The sequence below is a fragment of the Rhagoletis zephyria genome, unplaced genomic scaffold (assembly GCF_001687245.7).
Source record: "Rhagoletis zephyria isolate East Lansing unplaced genomic scaffold, Rhagoletis_zephyria_1.1 Rzeph_scaffold_00101, whole genome shotgun sequence".
Taxonomy (NCBI): Eukaryota; Metazoa; Arthropoda; class Insecta; order Diptera; family Tephritidae; genus Rhagoletis; species Rhagoletis zephyria.
This window is the reverse complement of record NW_016157185.1, coordinates 265,931-281,066: the sequence shown is the minus strand read 5'-3', so window position 1 is coordinate 281,066 and position 15,136 is coordinate 265,931. Positions and strand designations below refer to the sequence as shown.

The following is a 15,136-nucleotide window of genomic DNA, read 5'->3' as shown; positions in this document are numbered from 1 at the left end:
GAATTTACCCATCCCTATGTCAAACGACTTCGTATCGACTCGTTCTAGTGAACAATTTTTTTTCGTATCGAGTTCGCCGGCGAAACGCAAAAACGATTTACTAGCGAATTGCAAAACGATGCTCAAAATCTTTAACAAAACCATATTAACCCCATTTCGAGCAAGCTTTACTAAAAATTTTTAACTTTTATATCCGAATTAAAAGAAAAAGTAAAAAGCAGTTTTATAGCTCATTAATTTTAGTGTAAAAAGGCGCCAATTTTTTATGCAAAAAAACCAGTTCGTTTCGAGTTCCCCCAAATGAAGTCACGTTGCGTATTGTATGGAAAAAATGACTTCGTTTCGACGTCGTTTGGAGGTCACCAGGCCGATGTCGATTTGAACTCGTCCTTGCTCTGTGGCAAATTGGGTAGTCACGTACATAAGCAGTAGGGCGAGTCGAAAATATATTGTGTCATGAAGTCAACAACAAGCCGGCAAAATATTAGTATTTTATTTTAGTTGTCAGAGCCCGCGCATCGACCGCGAAGTGAGCCACAGCACACTAGTCGAATAATACCAATTTTTGTTAAAAATTCTGGGTTCAGCAAAAAGGTTTGGTGCATATTATTAGATAATGAATCCGGTAATGCAAAAGATAATGTCAAATATAATTTCTCGCAGCCCTTTAGCTTATCGTTAATCTCAAAGTTAGCTATTTTCAATCAAATTTTAATTGTTCTCTTGATAATTGCACCTATTGGCCTATAGTCAAAAGATGTAAAGAACAGAATTAATATTTCTGGCGTACATTTAGGTCGCTGGTTCCAAATATTCTAATCTTTTTTTTTTAAATTAGCTATAGTTTGTCGGCCGCTGTGGTGTCGTGGTAAGCAGTGCGCGCTTTCACTCATCAGCACCTGGGTNGCTATTTTCAATCAAATTTTAATTGTTCTCTTGATAATTGCACCTATTGGCCTATAGTCAAAAGATGTAAAGAACAGAATTAATATTTCTGGCGTACATTTAGGTCGCTGGTTCCAAATATTCTAATCTTTTTTTTTTAAATTAGCTATAGTTTGTCGGCCGCTGTGGTGTCGTGGTAAGCAGTGCGCGCTTTCACTCATCAGCACCTGGGTTCAAGCCCTGGTCAAAGCAACATCGCAAAATATATAGAAAAAGGTTTTTTCTTAACAGCGGTCGTCCCTCGGCAGGCAATGGCAAACCTCCGAGTGTATATCTGCCATGAAAAACAGCTTCTCATAAAAATACAATCGCCGTTCGGAGTCGGCGTAAAACTGTAGGTCCCTCCGCTTTGTGTGACAACATCAAGGCGCACGCCACAAACCGGAGGAGAAGCTCGGCCAAACACTAACATATGTGTAAGCGCCAATCTATTATTATTATTATAGTTTGCGAATTTTTGCAAATTTAGGAACAATTTCGGTGACTCGAATAGAAAAGCCATAATTTTCAATCCTCCTGGAAAAATTTGGTTTATGCAAATGAGTAAGGAAAAAACTTCTAGAAACAAAAATTAGTGTACTTATGTTAATGCATACAATATAAAAACTGCAAATATAGTGAGATAACAAAAAATTTTGTTCAACATTTTTTTTTTAATAATTTTAAATGAGCTTGCGGCCGTTTTTTAATGAAAACTTATTGTGGAAAAGCAACAATAATTTGAAAAAATGGTAGAAGTAATAGCTATTTCGGAAATCACCACATTTCCTCATCAGACTTCTTTCAGTAGGACTCGAACCGACGATCCCACTGACTCAGCCAGTTGCCTACGCACTGTGCTAAGTTTGCCCAGTTGTTGTTAAAATAATTTGTTTATAATCTGAAAGATTTTCATCATATTATTATCATAAATCAGTAACAGCAAGTTTCGACTTAAATTTGGTAATTATTACGTACCGATCGAGTAACATTTACCAAAGTTATATCGAAAAACTTAAGTGGATCTCCAGTTTTTTCATTAAAAAAATTTCCATTCAATTGTATAAATATTCTTTAAATAAAAGAACCGGATTACAGAAAAGTGTGCCAGGGAGAGTGACATTTAACTAAAATATTTATGTATATCTAAACACTTATTGCACAACCGCGAAATATGTGCTTCTTCGGTGGCTAATGAAACCATTCAGAACCAATTTTCAAAACTGCATAAATGGACTTCAAATGGCCGTTTCTTGCCCTAATTGTATTATGTTAAGGTATTAAAAATACTTATATGCTTAAAACTACTTAAGAAAAAAACTTATCAACCGATTCCTTATCTTTGACAATACTTGTTTGACTTCACTCACAACGATCTTGAAAACTGACCAAATCGGCGTTACCATCCGAAAACATTAAAATGTTTGAAATAAATCTCCTCTCACCTTTTTGTATTTTTAACTTGGTTGCTGAAGTAATGAAGAATTGAAAATTCATTAGGGAAACTTATAGTTTTTGTAAGTTTTATCATAATATCCTAAAAACGTGCAGCCGTACTGAAAAATGATAAATGAACGGGGGGTATTAAATTTAATAGCCTTTAATTTGATATATCGTCCTGTTTATAACAATGAACGCATTCCATAAATATTACAACCCATAGTTTCATTTCCAAAATTCATACACTTTGACTCGATTGCACGGGCTAAAGATAAGTTTTAAATTAATCTTTCGTGACCAATAACAACTGGCTTAGACCTAAGACATCAAAATTAATCAATTAGTATTACAATACGGTCAAATGCCTTTTATTTTCCCCCATACAAAATCGACCCAGCCTAATAAGGATGACTGCCTAATTTGATAGGGCTCCGACATTTTTAAAGAATTTGCAAAAGTGTAAGGTATTCGAAATCGCTTCTAAAAAAACATTAGAGTTTTGGTTTGATCCCAGTCACATCTTCAGAGGAAAGTTTAAAACGCTATCTTAAGAAATGGATTGCGAATTTCATGCGAACATTAAGGTGGTCCATAATAAGGAAGGTCGCAATTTGACTTCTCTAACCCCCTAGGATTGTTCTATATCGAAAAAATATATCCCAATTTTTTGTTTTGAAATCAAAAAAATAAATTTAGAAGTCGCTCAAATCGCTCAAAGTTTTCCATGTAATTTATAAGGGGAAAAAACAAAACAAAAAACAAGTTATAAGTCAGGTTTAGTCTTATGGGCTGTTTTTGCTTACGCGTAAAAGCATATTTAGCTCTAAATGCTACTCTAAACGTACATTTATCCATACAAAACTCGTTACCTAAATGCAACTCCATTTTTGCATTAAGAATCTAAATGCTCAAAGCAACCCTGCGATCTTCCAAACTTTCCACGATTCTAACATAGTTTAATGAGAAAAAGAGGCAACATTGCTTTTTCGCGTATACAGTGGCTACTAGCTGCGTTTCCGTGATCACCGATCGAGATTTCATTTATTATTTTAAATTTTTTGGATAAAGAAAAGTTTGGCCAATTCAACATCGATGTGATGCTGATAGAAATTTGGATCAACCCTTTTTGTTTTTCATTTCGTAATTAAGTGAGGAAATTTTAAATGACAGCACCGACAAATGAATATACACACAAACAAATGTTCGGTTATGGTTAAAACAATTCAAGTTTTTGTATTGAATTTTTGGTTTAAAATTTATTTTTTTCCTTTTCAGTAGGGTTTTTTGCACATTATCTTCTGTGTGAGAATTGATCGTAATAAATATTGACTGGAACACGGCTGTTTGTCAAAAGCATAAGATTTCGAACCCGCGTAAATGTACATTTCCTAAATGCGATAGCATGAACGCCCTTCGAAAACATAAATTTGTTGGAAAGTGCTAAATGTTGCATTTTAAATGCAGCAAAAACGCTGCATTGGCATCAATTCTTTCTTCTATTATGTATGTATGTTTTAACGCAGTTAAAAGAGGTTTTTAATTGCCTGAAGCGATAAATGAGAATTGGGTTTGGTAACCAATATGCTAATTAAGGTATTGATTTTCCTTTCGTCTTTTCTTGCCATTGATGCGAGCCGCCTTCATATGACTAAAAAGCACACCCGTTATTCACGTGCTTGTATTTAGTTATGCAGCACCAACAGCTGTAATAGGAGCAGCAAATGCAATTACTAATAACAAGTTTTTATCACACGATCGCTAAAGAAACGCACCAGAGGTGTCATTTTCATGCCACATTTGCTAATGTTGCTAGCGTGGACACTGTCAATGCTGCCATGCTGTCATGCTTGTCGCCACTTTTTGCTACCCAGCAAAATAAATTGGTCACTATTCTCTAAAAAGATTATTCCAGGATTAGTCTCAATCGGTTACAATTGGGCGCATTAATTAGTTGCAACTATTTAGTCTCATACGGGTATTAACGGAGATCAATTAGTCTCGACTCATCCCTTACGGTTATTATTGGACAGCAAGTAGTTCCCCGATTCATTTCTAACGGGCGCATGTAGCAAACCTGAGCACCCCGATTCGAATGGCAACTGGTGGAAATTATTATTCTACATATATATACAGTAGTTCGAAGAGGCGAGCAACCTGATTTTTTCAAATAAACTCATTCTGGCTTTCCCATGGTAGCGATTTTTTTTAAATAAATTTATTTGAATGATTATAAAAAATGTAATTCAAATTGAGTATTTGCAAAACACGTTTACACACTTTTGACTGTAGCTGACTGTATAGATGTGCCTACAGACGCAAGATATTAAAATGTTAATATAAATTTTGTATAAAACTATTAAAAAGCATCTGTGAAGTCCACAGTGAAAGCATTTTCACACGAAAAAAATGCCAAGCATATATCCATCTATCAAAATATCTGTATCCCTTTTTCTATAGTTCCGAATCAGTTCTAAACTCGTCACCTTAGCTTTACACCCAATTTAATCTAAAATCAAGAAGATTTTAATTGCTTAATAAATCGAAAATTTGTATAAAAATATCACTTTATAAAGCTCTTTAAACCTATTTTTTTTTTAATAAGCCTATAGTTTATAAACCTAAAGTTTTTGTACTCTTCGGGGCTTCTCACAATTCCTGGACTCTTTTGGACTTAATGAATTTGCATAAGACTGAATAAAAACGGTTAGAAATCAAATAGGTGGTTCTATCTTTAAGAGAACGATTTTTAATTGTTCTTTCTTCTTGCACCCAAAATCTAATTTAGTAGTTGTACTTAGTATTAAAAAGTGAAATAAAATAGTTTTGTAAACTGCCACCTTTCGCTACTTTGAACTGGTGGCGATCTACTTACTACTGGACTGGTTCACTCTTGCCGATAAAGAACTAGTAATGAACTAGAAATTTGATTCACTAGTTCGGAGTTTCTCTGCAGGGTGCATCCATATCTGCATGAAAAGCTGGAAGTAAGTGTCGACATGTGCTGTTGGTGCTGTGGTGACAATGATTTTGACGTTGCCTTATCGCAGTGCCGGATGTGAGGCTGCTGCCAGCTGGGGCAAAGGGCTAGGGCGAGGTTTTGTGGCATGCTTTGTTTACGACAATGAGTGTCCTACAAACACACATACTCTTTCCATGCCTATGCATGTACTAGTTTGTGTGTGCGTGTAGATGCGTTGGAAAGCTTTCACTTTACGCTCAAGTGCATGTGAAACTATATGGCCATCGTTTTTTTTTTCTATTCGTTTTGTTGCAATGATTGTTGCACACGCGCGCGTACGTGCTGTGGCATAAAATTCTTTTGAAAATTTTCTTTTCGCTTCATTGTTTTTATGTGCGCAACCCTTTATATGCTAGACGCGGAGCTTCTGCTCTCGAAATGTTGTTGTCGTCTTTGTTTTTTTTTTTATTATACTAGTATGCCTTTCTTTTGTAATTTACAAGAGTACATTTTTGTACAATTTTTGTTGCAGTTGTTTGACAATTTATTGAATTGTTCAATTTACTTACGCTAGCTGCGCCTTTATTCAATCACTTTTGCTGCCTTACTCTTACCGCATTTTACTTTTCTGTGCGTACACATAGATGTACATACATACACACATACGAGCTTACCTTTACCTTCAAGGTCTCTGGGCTAGGTTTGGCTTGGTGTTCCTTTACAATATTTTCTTTTACTATTTTTTTTAAATGCCAAATGAACGCGCGCCCTTCAACACAGGTGAACGCATCTCTGGTTGCATTTTGTGTGAGTACACACTTGCTGGCATGGAAAATGGAGCGAGGTCATCGTGGCATTTAGAGTATGCACAAGTATACATACATACATAGAGGAAAGTAGGTATGTGTGTGTTTAGACTTAAGTGGACTTGCAGAAAGTATACTTCTGCATGCATAATAAACATGCACAACAAACAACTTCCCAACTCAACAAGTAGCCCCATGCAGAATAGGAGCGCCTGCCCATGCTTACGTACATACATACATACATATGCATGTATATTAGGGTGGTTGTTTTTTGTGACTATTGTTTTCACTCCTACCTCGAAATTTTGTGGAAACACATAAAGAATCTCCATGAAAATTTGAAACCTTACTATTAATTGAAACCTTACAATAACTGGCCCAAGGCGTGCAAAGATTTTCCATATAAAATACACATAAACTTTGAGTTTTTTTTGTCAAAAAAAGTCTAGAGCTCAGAGGCATTTTATGGTATAATTTTGGTCAATGATGGGTTTTCTTCAGAATTGAATGCTCTACAAAAGTGTTCATTGTGGTGTAATCCTAACTTCCACCAGCGAGGTAGTACGGGTCACTAAACCCAATTTTTTCATGAAATTTTCGTTTTTTTGCCCCTATCTCGAAAATAACGAGAGCTAAAGAAAAAATATGAATGATTACCTTTTAGGACATTAAATTTTCTTCAAAAAAGTTCTACAATACCGAATCGCTAATATCCACATTTCTTGAGATATTGGACTTTGAAGTTGATCAACAATTTCTACCATTTAACTTAATATGTAGTTCATGGAAATTCCAGACTACCTCAACTTCAAAGCCCTATATCTCAAGAAATATCGATGTTAGCGATTTAGTGTTCTGAAAATTTTTTGTAAGAAATTGTACAAATTTGTCATTTATACTTTTTCATGAAAAATTTGGGATTTAGGATTACACCGCAATGAAGGCTTTTGTAGAGCATTTAATTCTGAAGAAAACCCATCATTGACCATGATTATACCGTAAAATGCCTCTGAGGTCTACAGCTCAAAGAAAAAAAGCTTGAAGAAAAAAACTCAAAGTTTACGAGTATTTTATATGGGAAATCTTTGCACGCCTTCAGCAAGTACTTAGTGTTAATATTAAGGGTTTAAATTTCCAGGGAGTTTTTTTTAAGTGTTTTCCACAAAATTTTGACGTAGGAATGAAAAAAAAACAATAGTCGCAAAAAAAAAGCACCCTAATGTATATCCAAGGTACTTACTTACCTCTATTTGAGTAGTATTAGAAAATGCTTTGCAATAATCATTTTTCACCATTTTTTATTATAAAATACGCTTCGTAACTAGTAGCATTTGCATTGTCTTGGAAAATACTTAACCGTATGTGAAGACAATGAAATTCAACAAAAGCTCCACTTATTGTATACGAGTTTATTCGATACGTAGTATGTACATTTATGCATAACCAGTAAGTAAACAATTCAGAGTGTTTCCGATTCTTCTAAAAGTGTGCATGAATGTGGTAAAACTTTTGCCAGGCCAAAGCTTTCAGCTGAAGGTCAAGTCTTCGCTTTATTCCCGTTTGCACTAAAAAACTATTCTTTATTGGTTATTACTTCGGCACATAGAATGCAGGTGAATATTTATTGTACATACATATGTACATATCGTCGTTTAAAGTACAAAACCGCATATCGTCATTCTGCAAAACCGCGTAACTGACATTTGCTGCCAAAAATTGGATTTGCTCACACAAGCTCTTTGCTCAATCCTCATCCATTAGTCCTGAAATATACTAGCGATTGCTTTATAAAAAAGAGAGCCATTTTGAAATAGGAGTGTTTTTACTCTCTAGAAAATAATTTATGCAACCTCACATACGTGCTTTTGTATTATCTTGATACGCGGTTTAGCATTTTGTTGATACGCGATTTTGTACTTAAAATGACGATATGTAGGTATGTTACATGCAGTGTTGGTACATGTAGGGAAAATTACCTACCCGCAGGGATTTTGGTAACAGCTAATTTTTACACAAATTTGCGCGTGTTTATTTTGCACATGTTCATCAATCTTGGCAAATTTGAGACATTGTGTACTTTTTCAGTGCAAGTTGCTTCAATGGCACACTCCGTTTGATATTTCATGAGCACTGGCTCAATCTGATTTTTGTGGCCTCAGTAGCCATTTGGGCGTTCACTTGATAAAGCCGAATATTAAAGTTTAATAAAATGTATTTTTTATTTATTTATGGTTATTTGAGGTAATCGAATAAATGTCAAATTTCTTACTACTGCATTACACTTAATGCAATGCATAAACGAATATTGTCTTGTAGCGACTTGTAATTGTACGTTACTCCATTGATACAAAAATAAGTGCTTACCATAAAATTAAAAGTTTTTGCTGGGTTACTGAGCGCTGAGCACATGTGTGTTTCACACAAACATATACGAACAGCGGTATGGGAGCAATGCTTTCAACGCACCCAGTCTGATTCATTGACTGGTCTTCATTTGTGCGTATGCCGCCCACTGTTCTATCTCTTTCTTTAGGGGTGGTTCACAAGCATGAATATATTCCGGTCTCTAAACAAATCGCAGTTGCCTCAACTAAGATTTGGTAACTATGACTAAACCATGTGTTGAAAGAAATCTTAACTATATGCATTAGCAGGGCTTAATAACATCCCTTTATGAAGCGTATGTTAAGATAAATGGACTGGAAAATAAATCAGCTTTTTACTTCTTCACATGCTGATTAGACCAACGAAATTGCCTAAAGATTTTTGAGTTTTTTTTATATGAAGACTTGTTTCACATTATAACCGCCAACGAAAGGTAATCTGTTGAGCGCGGCACTTCATGTAATACACATACACATACTACACTGAGAAAAAGGATATTCATGCTTGGGAGCCAAGAATGATAGAATACAAGATTGCGCCCATGAGAGAGGATTTTTGAGCGTAATTTTTACGTGATGTCATCTTGGTGCGATTGCGAGAGGGAAATGCCAAAACGCATAGGAAAATATGTAAACAATGCGGAAAAATGTGTTAATATCAATAGATACTAAATGGTCAAATTTTGCAGGCATTAACAAATATACGAAGTTTAATTAAATAAGGACACGTAGCAACGATTTTGGGCATGTAGCATGTAGCATGTAGCGTTTATGTAGAAATGTACATTAAAAACTTACTTATATCGCGCGCTTTCTTTTCGCAAAGTGCATTTTTCAGACCGAATTTATTAATAAATTAGTGACCGCAAATTACAAAATTAGGTTTAACAATAAAGTGTACACCCTACAATTGCACGAAGATGACGTCACGCACACAGCTCATTCTGTCAAAACCACAAAGAGCGGATTAGCGGTACCGCGATGGGCGCAATCCAAGAATGAATAATATTATTTTTATGTCATTGCTATATATCTACCCTCATACTACATCAAATTTAAATATTGAAACACAATTTTGAAGGTCAGTTTTACCGCTACAATATTTAAGTGGCGTAAAATTTTGCAACGCTTTTATCGAGCGAAAGGCATTTTTAGTGCACTTTTATCAAGAGGTAATATTTTTAATAGGGTTGCCAGTGCTTTATATTATTTTCGGGATTCTTGGGACTTATCGATCAATATATTTATCGGGGTTGTTTTCGATATTTTTATCGAATTTGTTATCAATTATTTATCGATTTTGTTATCGATTATTAATCGATTTTGATATCGACTATTTATCGATTTTGTTACTGATATTTTTATTGATTTTCTAATCGATTTCGTTATCGATTTTGTTATCAATTATTTATCGATTTTGTTGTCGATTATTTTATCGATTTTCTAATCGATTTTGCTACCATATTATTATCGATTTTGCTATCGAAATTTTTACGAATTTGTCATCGATTTTGTAATCGATATTTTTATAGGATTTGTTATCGATATCTATTGCATCAATTCTCCCTGTACCTCTAAAAAGTTCTTACTTCAAAAAATGAAACCAAGGTCCATAATTTGACGTCTAATTTTTTAATTCCAAAGAACTGTGCAGATCTGATCTCCTTCACAAAAAAATGCTTCACGTATTCGAACACCCATATTTTAATACATAAATATGTATGTATTTCATTTACCTAACTCCCTTAATTTTAGTTGAATTTGACGTTTTAAACGGCAACACTCCAACATATTTATTAGAAATGGAGCCTTTTCAAACCAATTTATAATTGTACCCATACTTAAATAACTGATTTAACTTATTAAATAATTTTAATTAAAATTTTTAACAAGTGGCAACACTTAAAAAAAATTAAACCTTAGTACACATCTACAGGCCAAGCACTTTAATATCGCACCCCATTTTTGAAAATCGAACGAATGCGAACCTGATCACAATCAAAAGTAAAAATTTCTTCGCGTGTTATAAGTAGAATCCAAACCCATAAAGAGAACGTAAAACTTCACTTGCAGTTTGACCTTCCTATGTGAAGTTTTCAAATACTACGTTCAGGTTGCTTGATACTTAAGTATGTGAGCATAGCGGAACGCGTATTTGGTGAAGGTAGGGATAAATCGATACTATCAAGGTATTACTCAAATTAGTACTTGTATTTTTACCAAACAAGGTATCGATACCTAGTCAGTATTGGAAAGGTATCGAGTACACAGAACTACGATTTTGCAGTTTGCAGTCAAAGTTATTGAATTTTTTTCACGAAAAATATGCATTTTTACAGGATTATTTATACTCTAATACTTTTTCATACAAAAACAATAAAATACATTTTTTCATATAAAATAAGTTTAAGAAAATAACTCCTTTTTTGTTGAATTTCCCCAAAAAAGTCAACTTTTCCAAGTGTTTTCGTGAAAGGCGGTTTCGAAGTTTTGATATACGGGCATGTTCTGAAATTCGAAACTTTGAACTTGCCTAATATTTTTTAATTATATCTGATAAAAAGAGTGAATATTCTAATTGAAAACCGTAAAAGAAGCAGCAGCGATATGAAATAAATTATTTTAATGCGAGACTTGTAAATTTATGGGTTAAACCATCGAAAAAATTATCGAAGTCAAGTCGATTTTAAATTTTCGAATTTTAGAACATGTCTAATAGTTGTACCTGTTTTTGAGCAAAGCCTCTCGCAAGGGACAGATGGCCGAACAACCGTTATGTATAGACGGGCTTGCTTATATGGCTGCGGAAATGTAGTGCTCATATCTTCCCATTCCTCTAATGGGTTGCTTATCAAAGAAGACGCTGAAGCAAAATAAGTTTTGCGCTTCCAATACAAGTGCTTTTTTTTCGATACCTACTTGGATCGCAGTAAAAAGTATCGAGTAAAACACTACTTGGTAAATTGAGAAAAGTATAGAGTATGTGCTTGGACTTACCTGTATCGATTTATCCCTAGCCGAAGGAGAGCGCCGTCGAGTAACATCATTCAGGTACGCTCATTTGGGATGTTCTCTGCTTTTGGTTTCTTCTTTTATAGGTACCGCAAAAATGTGTCCCTATTTTTTGAGTGAATGTGAGAAGTGCAGTTTGGCTGGGAACTTTGCAGCTCTCTAATACATACAATGCATATGTATATACAAATAAATACTTATTTACATACATATCTATATATATAATACGCGAAGGGATTCTTTGTGCAGCATAAAAGATCTGTACAGTTCGCCCGATTTTCAAAAATGAGATGTCAAATTAAAGCGCTTGGTCTCTAAATGTGCAATAAGGTTTTACTTTTTAGAAAAGAGTTGCCACCTGATAAAAAATTGAATTCAAATAATTTAATCGTTCGTTCGATTTTCAAAAGTGAGGTGCCAAATCAAAAGACTCTGACTTTAGGTGCGCAAAAAGGTTTAACTCCTTCGAGAGAAGTTGCCACCTTTTAAAAAATTAAGTTCAAATTATTTCAAAAGCTAACCCAATTATTACAAAATGGGCATAAATGGAAACAGTTTTGTAAATCTTTGTTGCTTAACTTAACTTTATGAGGGTTGCCACCTGTTAAAAAATAAAATCCAATTTGAATTAAGAGAATTAGGTAATAGAAATATGTATGGGTGCCAGACGAAAAGTTTAAGCACGTAGTAGTTTGTAAACATTTTGAAGAGGGTTGCCACCTGTTTGAAAAGTCTAATTTGTATGAAGTATCAAAATATTAAAGTTAAGCGAATGAATCTTAAGAAATCATTAGTTTGAACGCTTAGAATATTTTTAAAGTGTTTGAAGAGGGCTGCCACCTGTTTAAAAATTAAATTCAAACTATTTAAATAGGTAAATCAATATTTACCATTTGGGTACCAGACGCAGTAGTTTTGAAAATACTTTATTTCTTAACTGCGTGTCACGTAAAATTCGAGATGTTTTTTGAGGTTAGAAAAAAATCCAGACGTGAGGGAGCAAAGCGGACTTCAGATTCGGGTTCAGCGACTCCAAAAACATATTGCAGACTAGGTTTGGCCAAAGGAACCTTTCATCGATTTTTTTTTGTTGACCTCTGTTATGCCAAATCTAAAGCAGCTAAATAAAAATGTGTAATACAATAAGGTTTAAAAGTTTTTTATTGTATATTCATGAATTCATTTCATTTTTTTACTCCCAAAGTAGTGGTTTCGGTCCATAATTGGACTAGTATTTTCGGTCTATTTTGAACTAGCATAAGACTGGTATCGTAGGACATCCCCATGTCAAAAATACTAGTTGATTGCATGGAAAAAAGATACTTGGCTGACTAGTTGGGCATGCGGTTCATACTAGTTGTAAGGTAGTACATTTGACTACAGCGCATGTGTGTATGGATGGAGCCTAAATGTGAATGTTGTAAATATTGTTTGGATTTATGTTAACCTTGTGAATTTGTAAATGAGCTGCCGTAAATAGGAATGGCTTTGTTCCAATTTGCAGCGGAAGTGCAACGCCCAATTGGTAGCCTCGACTTGTTTCCGCTGCCGTTGCTTTCTGCCAGGTATAGCTGCAAGTCGTTATCATCCAAGGTGTGCGATTATGTTAGTGGCCGACTAGCCCAAATCGCACCTCTGCAGCCGGTTTAAGACACTTACATAAGTAGTATGTATGGACTCACTTGCATTCATATTTGCTGGATATTTGCAGGCGCGCACACATGTACATATACGTATGTAAATACATGTTGTGTTAACTCATGTCAAGGAGTCCATACAAGTTGCGCATTTGCACATTTCAGTTAGTTGACAACCTGCCAATATTCTTCTTCAACATTTGCTGGACTTCATTGGCATATCAATTTTTCTGTCGAGCTTACTTTTGTTTCTTTGTTTAATTCTGTACCTGATTTTACCATAAAAGCATTTGCATATTTTATTAAGCATTTGCTATTAGATATTCGGTTCAGTTGTATTCAGTTACATGCATACATCGACATATTTGCTGGGATATAGTACCTACATTTAATTGTGCAGCACATGGGCAATACTGAAAAAGTAATCTCATCGCAGACAAAAAATAAATTGCTTACACAATTCGGCAGTCGGCTGGGGAATTGATGAAACCAAATTTTCCCGAAAGTCTGGATTGTACATGGAAAAGTAATTTCTCAGTTTTCCATGGCTGGCGATTTTTAGCGTTTTTTTTTCAATTGAAGTCGGTACTCGCAGAGCAGCTAGTAGTCGTCTACGAGATTCCCGACAGGATAGTGAAACTCTTATTGGTATGTTTTACACAAATGCCTTAAGACGAATTTTATTGTGTAATTAACTATCCATGCCTTCCTTTTCCACACGTGACCTAATTTTTTTAACATTCGATTTCTGTGTCATTAATATTGATTTCGTGTATCATTTGCCTTATTTACTTATTTAATAATAATCCAACACAACAACCGTAGGCTAGAGAAAGGTAAAGGCAAGATAATGAATTGAAATTATAGTTCTTTAGGCATAAAGTTTATATAGCTCGCTTTTAAAATGCTGGGTGCTTTTTATAAATGATCAGAATGAAAAGAGAACTCGATTAAGCGATGACTGCCTGTCCGTCCGTCCGTCTGTACACACGATAACTCGAGTAAAAATTGAGATATCTTAACGAAACTTCTTTCGGGCGTAGGACTGATGGTATTGAAAATGGGGAAAATCGGACAATAACCACGCCCACTTCCCATATAACGGTAATTTTCAGATATACGAAAGCTGCGATATTTTAGTAACTACTGAAGATTATTCACTCAAAATTGATATGTACAATAATTTTTGACGAAAAATAAGAATATTATAAATTTTTGGAAAATGGACGTAGCCACGCCCTCTTATGGTTACATGTGTATAGCTTGGTAACCGCTGCACCAATTTCTTCCAAACTTGGTACAGTGGTTGGCCTTGACAAGACATACCAAACGGCTGAAATTTTTTCAAATCAGACAATAACCACGCACACGTCCCACATAACGGTAATTTAGAGAAATACGAAATCTTCGTTAAATCAGTAAATACCGAAGCAAACTTATTCAAAATTGATGTTTGCAATAATTATTTAGCACAAAATACGCGTATGATAAAATTTGGAAAATGGGCGTGGCACCGCCCGCTTGTGACAACTTATAAGTATCTCGGTAACCGTTCGACCAATTTGTACCAAACTCGGTAAGGTTATTATGCTTGTCACATAAAAGTAAAACGCTGAGAATTATTGAAATCGGACTAAAATTACGGCCACTTTTTATATAACGGTAAATTTCAGAAATGCTTGAAACTTTGATATTTCGAAATTTAAGGACGCTAATTTATGTACACAAAAAGAAAAGAAGTAACATTATTATGGAATTTCGGAAAATCAGCGTGATAGCGCCCACATATAACTACATAAGTTTATCGAAGATGTGTGAAATAGGGATAAATACACCCCTGCTTACCATGTTGCGGTATTTTTCGGACAACAAACAACATTTGCCTACTAAACTATATTTGATACTTGCGCCGGGTATCTAATGTTCGGCTCCGCGCCAAATTAGACTATATTACTTGTTTTCTATGGGTTCTAT

At 34.7% G+C, this 15,136-nt stretch overlaps 1 long non-coding RNA gene across 3 annotated transcripts in view; it reads left to right on the top strand.

The window, feature by feature from the left end:
- The window catches only part of LOC108376728 (uncharacterized), a 127,524-nt gene that overhangs the window by 111,083 nt on the left and 1,305 nt on the right, over positions 1-15,136 (top strand). The window lies entirely within an intron of this gene.